Below are 8065 nucleotides of genomic sequence, written 5' to 3'. Positions count from 1 at the left end.
GGGTATGTATGGACGTGGGGAAGAGGCGGTACTCTTTATCTATGCAGATGTCATAGTATCAGAATTCTAACATAAACATGGTGTATTATGTGCTTCCAGTAGTTAAGGGATATTCCTCCCCCAGATTGTAGCTAACAGAATGCTCAATAAATTAGTACGGAGAAGCTTGAAGTCAAGACAAAAATGCAATGCTTTCAACTAATGGCTTATACTACGAGAAATCTATTCTGAATGTGGGTGCCACTAGCAATACCCAGTGCAGAGAACAAGGATGAAAGATCCAACAACATATTTGAAATTGCGGCCCAGATTTGTATGAGAGCTAAATGCTCCCTGTTTTAAGACGCAGTCTCTTCTTATGCAAAAAAAAAAATGGTTCGCTTTAAGCAACCAGAGGGACAACTTTGCCTCTGATGAGGAGAACACATAGGAAAATCTGCGCAAACTTGCAGAAATACAATATATTAGTTTATCCCTCTGCTGGGAGAAAGAAAATAAATGTGCACACATACAACTTTTATCTCACATTCCTCATCTGTTCTAACAAGAATTGGCAGCGATAAAATGTTGTAACTTGAGTGACCTGAACGTAAAGCAGTACAAGCAAATCTCAGAAACACTTCCCCATGCTTACTGGAGGGATGCACTATGAGAAGAATCGCCACGCCGTACACACAGAGACACACAAAGGAGGAGCCGGCTTAAGGAGACATCCTTTAGGAGAGGGACGAGAAACGATGCACGGCCCAGACCACTTTAGAATCCAAAAAGCCAGCTGTGCCTTACATTACTTCAAGGTAGCCACCTGAGAGACCACCTGACTCAGAGCAAATGCCTTAAACAGGAACAATCAAATCCCTAAGCCCATGGGTGCGGGCTATCAGTCAGGGTGAAGAGCAACACCTTTTTAAAACTCATCCAGCTCAGACAGTCTCTGTCTGGGACAGCTTCCCAAAGCATTTTAGTTCACCAGAGAGACTGCAAGCAGTAAAGCTTGGTTGGAAAAGGAAGGCAGAGCTAGGGATAGCTGGCCAGAGAGGAGCAGCAGACCCTGGGAGCCATGGACCAAGATGGTCTCCCTAAAAGTAGAGGGTTCAATAGTGAACCGCTGCAGCGAGGACTCTATGTGGAGAAGTATTTTGGGAAAAACATGGAATATTGTAGAGATTGTGGTTTTGTTAAAAGGAGAGTTACTGGCTAAGAAGTCTACACTCTTGGAGACTCCAACAAGGGCTACTGTTCGGGAGGTAAAAAGGAGAGGGTATCAAAAGTGTTTAAAGCAGATTTACGTGCTTGGGAAGAGAATGAGAAGGTGCTAGCTTAGCGAGAGAAACACATAGTACCATTGTGGAATTAGAAAGGAATACAGAATAGATGCATTCTTTGGTGGAAGTAGATAGAGTAAGAAATTGTCTGGGAAAAGAGAGAGGGCACCACACAGGAGAAGGAAGAGGAAGCAAGGGGTACCAGCTGGTAAATACGATATGGAGATTGTGAAGAGAGTGAGGCAACATTGGATATAGAGAAACTTTGAAAGTTGGCAGAAGAGGATAGTATGCGGTTAAAGGAAGGTCGGCAGAGACAGAGAGAGAGAGAGAGAGAAAGAGAGAGAAAGAGAGAGAGAGAGAGAGCGAGAGAGAGAGAGAGAGAGAGAGAGAAAGAGAGCGAGAGAGAGAGAGAGAGAGAGAGAGAGAGAAAGAGAGCGAGAGAGAGCCAATGGGCACGATTTGGAGCGAGATAAAACATACAGGGAAAGAAAATACTTGAAGAAAACACATTATAGATATTGGCAGAGGAGTGATTGGGGAAAGACTATATGGGATGAAGAGGAGAGAAGACTACTAGAAATAAAAATGATAGTGAGACTCCTGAAGAACATGTTGGATGCAAGTAGAGGTAAGAAGTGGGAAGCAATCTTAGATGGTAATGTTACAGCAAGCAAGAAGAAGAGATTATGAAGAGATGGAATAAGTAAGGTAATTGCAAGAGGAACTAGCAAGGGAGGAAATGGGCAGTTAGAAGCTATAAACCCCAACATAGCCAGCAATGCCTCATGGGAAACAAGTCCCTGAATGAACAACTGGGAGACCACCTGAAAGTCAAAGTTCTAGCACAGCACTGAACCATCAAATCACCATCAAATCACCCTTAAACTGTCGATGTGTGGTAGAGGATCATCGCTGAGACAAGATGAGAACAGTAGATTAAAGTCAACACCCCTAAGGGTACGGGGAATGCCGGTGGCAGAAGACCTCCATGAATGACTTTGAGAACTTATTGTTGGTCCTTTTGAGTCCTGGTCTTGATTGCAAGGACACCCTCTTGATTTGTCAATTAGAGAAACCATAGGAAAACCATTGTCCCTTCCTTTACATCAGAAATCGGCACTTTGCTACCATTCTCCGGCACTTTATTTTTGGTCACAATTGTTATCCTGAGACTCTTCCTTAGGTTTAAACAACTTCAAGCCACTCTATTTATAAATGTGACTAAACACTTTGAAACTTACCTTCCTTAGCTCTCTCTACTTTCTGAGAACACAAGTGATGGATTTGCATGAACATACATCTGCACTGCCACATGGTATCTAGCTTATTAGTTATACAAGAGTTCTCAGATGGGTTAGATTTAGCCCCTCACACGTATTTCATGTAAACAAATCAGATGAGCCTCTCATCTGAGATTCTGTTGCGTGTGCCATGACAGTTGTTGTCCTCAGCCGTGGTGGAATTCAAGAGTGGGTGCATGCATGCTTCTTGCAAACACACTTAAGATCTTTCTAGCCGAATTATAGATTGCAGACATGATTTTCGCAAGCACACTGATCTTTCTAGCCGAATTATAGATTCAAGCAGAGGGTTAATACATTAATCTGACATTGTTGTATTACTTGTTGGGAATACTAGCAGGCATGGACAGTTCAGACATTTATCAGTTCTTAGAAATGTCACTGGACATTAGATGTGCATGTATTGCTGAAATAAATGTCCCTCCCGGCAATGCTCTTACTGCTTAATGATTTGTTGCCAGAATTATTATCAGTTTTACATACTTTTGTAACAGGAAAGTAATTTGTTACTTTTGAATGGATTCCAGTGGAAATTGAATAATACTTTCACCCCCAATGTCTGGTCACATCAGCTCTTATTCCATGTTATTGCTGTGTATTACAATTTAGATGTGTTTTTGTATGCCGCGTAAGTTATAGTTAGGCGCTTAGTGTACACTAGCATCAACCACAAACACGGTTATCAATTTCCTTTGGGAACCTAGCCGAGACAAGTCAGGCTGTGTAGAAAGAACAGATTGAAGCAGCATATTTACAAAGCCCTCCAGGATAATCCGTGCCTACGTCTGTACGGCTTGTGAGACAGTGATGTGCTTAGTGCGCTTCTGGCATATCACACGTGACACTGTCCTGCCGCTGGAGAACCACTTCAGTGTGGAAGTCTATTAATAATGAGTGGGTGGGCCGGTTTTCAAGAGCCTAATTCTTTGCAACTGAAAGCGGCAAAAAAGAAATAGTATTCCCTCAGCCACCACTTCAAGGCTAATGACACCATGGGTCAGTTTATATAAGACAACTAGGAAGGCTCTCAAATCACAGATATTGTTAAAAAGAAGTGGGTCAAATGGAGCAATATCACTGCAATCACCACTTCCAAAATGAGCATGCCACTTCAGCAGGGAAGCCTATTTGTATAATATTGGTAGGCAGACTTTCAGAAACAGAAGATTCTGTCTGACAAAACGGCCTCAAAGGGAACAATATCCCAGCAGTCACCACTTCCAAATTCCATCCCGAATCAGAAACTTGTACAATGCTAGTGAGGCAGTCATATTGTAAGTCTATTTACATAGATAGCATACAATTGCGAAATATAGCTCTAAGATGCCTTGTTCAGCCCTAATAAACGGTAGCATTCTGACTTATAGAGCGGCGCAACACTGCACTCTTTGGGCATTTGTGTGGAATTGCGATCTGGAAATGGTGCAAAGTCCTGGCCTTTTTTAATTTGTATTAATACATACATTGACGAGGGTGAATTCTTCTCCCAGAGCGTAATCTGCTAACCAGATCACTGTTTGTTGCCAACTTCATGCCAAAAGCATAGTGCATGTGTGCCCTGCTGCATCATTTGCCTGATCTGCAGCACCTGATCTGCCCGTGGTGCAGAGCAGGATCAACGGTCACAAGCCCACTCGACCACCGCAGAAACAGCAAAGTCATTGCTGCACAGGGGCGGCATTTAAGATATGCTTCCTGTACCAAAACTAGGATGCTAATGAGTACCCAATGCTGGTGGCAGGGTAATCTCTAAAAATAAGCTATGCCTGAGTTTAGGCCTAGTGGATGGCACGACTTATGATGAAGAATGCCACATCCAAATTGATATTGCACATGTGCCAACTTTGTGACTCAGCTCTTCTGTGGAAGGGAATGTGTATTCGACTCATACTGGCTGATACTGCCAAATGGCAGGACAGAAACCCAGATGACCTAGCCTCTCATTGATCCCTTTTGTGAGGGCGGCAACACCCTTCCCCAGGGCCATCTGTCCTGGGTCCAGGTATCCAAGGAGCACACCCATTTAGGAGGAGTAGTCTCACGCCAGGGTGCTGCATGTCCAAAGGCCTTTTGTTGTCAGTTAGGGGAGAAGGGGGTGGGAGTAGAATAGACAGGACGGCTCTAGTTACAGGAAGAAGCCTTCCACCATCTTGTTTCTCTCTGTCTCTCTTTCCCTTTCCTGTTCCCTCCACCTCGCCTGGAGCAAAGCACTTAGGGGGTGTCATCAACAGGGCAAAGTCTATCTTGTCCAGGAGCAGGGATTTGTCTGCTAAAAGAGAGTAGCTTTATATCAATCACCTGGGGATGTGTGCCTTTAAAAGAAGGGGTCTCTGAAGGGGTCTCTCACTCCTTCAGAAGATTCACTCAGTTCTTCAAGGATCCTCTAAGGCTGAAGAGTCATTCTGAAGAATCTCACTGGACTTCCTTCGGGACCATTGTACTGGCCAAAGTTATCAGTCTGAGGTGAAGAAGGAGCCGTTCAAGACAGAAGAAATATCTGCCCCCTAGCCACTCCTAAGGAACATTGAGAGTGACCAGTGCTGTTGACCAGGACCAACCACCCTGCAATGACTCTCCTATGCTAGGGGAGCAGTCCATGAATGGAAGTCTCCTGTTCTCGAGTCCTCTGCAGATGCCTCACAGCAACCAGAGGGACATACCAGCTGAAGCTCCCTGTTCTACCGTACCAAACCGGTCAATCCATGTTCGCCGCATCTTGAACAATAGGGAAGTCACTGGCATTCCTCCAGCTAGCTGAACAATCGCTTGCATATAAACCAGCTCGACAGTGCATCATGTCCTAGCAAAGCTCGTCACCAGCTAGGCCTGAAGTAACCGCCCAATGCCAGTACCCAAACCGAATGATCATAGAGTCACTTGCTGACTCTAAACAGGAGGTTACAACCAAGGATCATCCCAGCTAGCCTGTGAACTGCCACCTCATTGATCTCACATTGACACACCCTCAATCACCACTTCGACAACGTTAGCCGACCGACTAAAACCGCTGGCTCGTTACACACTTACACTTCCCAATGGCTAACGCCTGACTCTGCCTGCCAAACTGTAAAATGTTACTGGGACTGATGCAACCTGTATCTGCATCACCTTACAGGGCACCCAAATTTGCCCCTACTCGACATCCGCTTGCTGCCAGGGCCTCCAGGATCTGACATGCCTGAACTGAGCCTGATCAACTTGCTTCAGCGTTCTACACCCATCTGATGTGTCAGCCCACCAAAAACTGCATCCAAGCACTGTTGACACTTAACTCCCCTCATAGTCTTCTTGGACCCTAGAGACTTGTAAGGTCACAATCATCCCTGTTTTCAACACAATATTCTTTTTATGTTAGTCACTTACCTACCAACCCTGGAACTACGCTCAGAGTGGTACTTTCTCCAGTCTGTAGCATCATCTCTGTTCTTTCCTCTGAGGTGGATATTTGTTCAGTAATCTCCTTTTGTTCTACAGGCAGAGGGTGTGTTTTTATTAATGTGTTTATATTTGTATAGACCCATCATTAGACATTCCCTTGTTTTGGACTGTCATACTGTATTGTTTGGGTTACTACTGGTACACCTTCACACACCTAATGATGGTATATCCTACCCTTGGCCCACGTTACCACAAAAGGTAAAGGAGGTATATCTCTTGACTGTCCCTGTTTTACCTTTATGACTGCATTGTGTTTTGGTATGAGGGCTTATTAGGGAGAATTCTCAAAATGTGCTAATTTCTCTTACCTTTTGAGACCCCCAGCAACTTTGCTGAATTTCTAGGATTTGATTTTTTTACCTGGGAAGATTGTGAGCCTTTTTTCACACTCTTCCATGTATTTTGATGTCTGTTTTACCTTTGTGTTCTTTGGTTATGGAGTTTTAAAACATCTTCAGTACAGTGACACAGGGATGACTTCCCAAGGTTTAAATACCTTCTCTGGGACTGACTACCATCTCCTAGAGGATGTAAAGTTAAATTGACTTTACCAGTCTCTTTAAATTTACAAACCCAGCACACACTATCTTCCAATAGAGTGCTGGAGGGGTTGCTTAGCTTCCCCTGAGTCAACACACTCATGTAACAGTCAAATAGTGCCTTTCCCTTTGGGAACACTACATGTAATTACGACTACAAGTGTAAGCAAAATGTCACCTTTCGTACAAGCCTTTACTACACAGTAAAGTGGTAGCGATGGCTGAGCAGCCAGACTGATCTCAACAGTTTGAGTGAGCAGTAGAACAAGTTACTTAAAGAACCAACTAATACAGTGATTCAAACAAAGACTTACTCAATGTTTCTTGGTAAAATAATATTCATGTATTTACTCAGTCAGTTTGAAAACATTACACTAGCAAGAGCAGCTCAATATCACACACTAATAAACCACAAATACACAACCGGTAAGTAAATGAACAAATGAGCAAAATGGCACTTCAGATACTTTAGAAAGGGGTAAAAAGACAAGGTTATAAGAATAGACAGCCCAAATACATTCAAAGGCAGGGGAAAGGGTTTCAATTAACTACAACCAGCAATTCAGTTCATAGGCCTGGGCCAAAGTCAATGGTTCAGAGACTTTGTATTAGATAGCACAGTTCTGGTAGTAAACGGTTAAGTCTTTACCACAGAGTTTAGAAGAATTTGGCTAGCTGAAATGTTTGATGAAAGTTTTTGAAGTTGGGAAAGTTCCACAAACTTTCGCAGTGGCCGAAAAGATTTCTGGACCGCGTTTGCAAAGTACCTTGTTAGTGAAGAAAAGCTGTAGCTGAGGCAGTTGTTCCTGGCAGTTCGAGTATATCTTGCTGTTCCTGAGCTTCAGTCGTGGGGACCAGAAGGAGGACATCAGGAGGTTCCTGCACTGCCCAGGGATGAGGCCAAAAGCTTAGCAAAACTTTGGTTTAAGGTGTGAGTGCCTTGAAGGTCACAAGCTGGTTTCCTTCCCTGTGGCTATCTGGTTTTCAAAAGCACTCTGATGAAAATTCGACCAGATGGGGACAGTGTCCAGGTGGCTTGCGAGTTGGTTGTTCCCACCAAACTCAAGGGAAGAAGTTAACCCTGAAGGGCTTCTCTGTCGATGTAGTTTCAGGCAATTTGGACCTGCAGCAGGGCTTCCCACGCCGACCAGGAGTTGCAGAAGTCCTCTTCCTTCAGCTCGTCTTCGGTTTTTTCGTTCCAGTGGTTGACTCTGCTTTCCAAGTCCAAGAGACCTGCTTTTAAACAGTTTTCCCCCATTTATTCCAGCCTGGCTGTCACTCACACAGCAGGGTGACTGTCCTTGCCAGACAGCCAGCCGGTCAATCATGCCAGAGTGCATTCAGGTCTCCCAGGAGACTAAGCACAGGGAGTTTTGGGCACCTCCCTCATATCCTGTCCACCCCAGACACTCAGATGTCAGAGGAGGGCTTCAGCACTGAAGCCCGCCAAAGGCCAACGAACAGAGGGACCAAACCTGGTTTGGCTTGCAGAGAAAAACACAAGAATGACTTTTCCTGA

This window comes from Ambystoma mexicanum, chromosome 5p (assembly GCF_040938575.1).
Source record: "Ambystoma mexicanum isolate Mex_15411 chromosome 5p, UKY_AmexF1_1, whole genome shotgun sequence".
NCBI lineage: Eukaryota > Metazoa > Chordata > Amphibia > Caudata > Ambystomatidae > Ambystoma > Ambystoma mexicanum.
Note: the sequence above shows the minus strand (reverse complement) of the source record.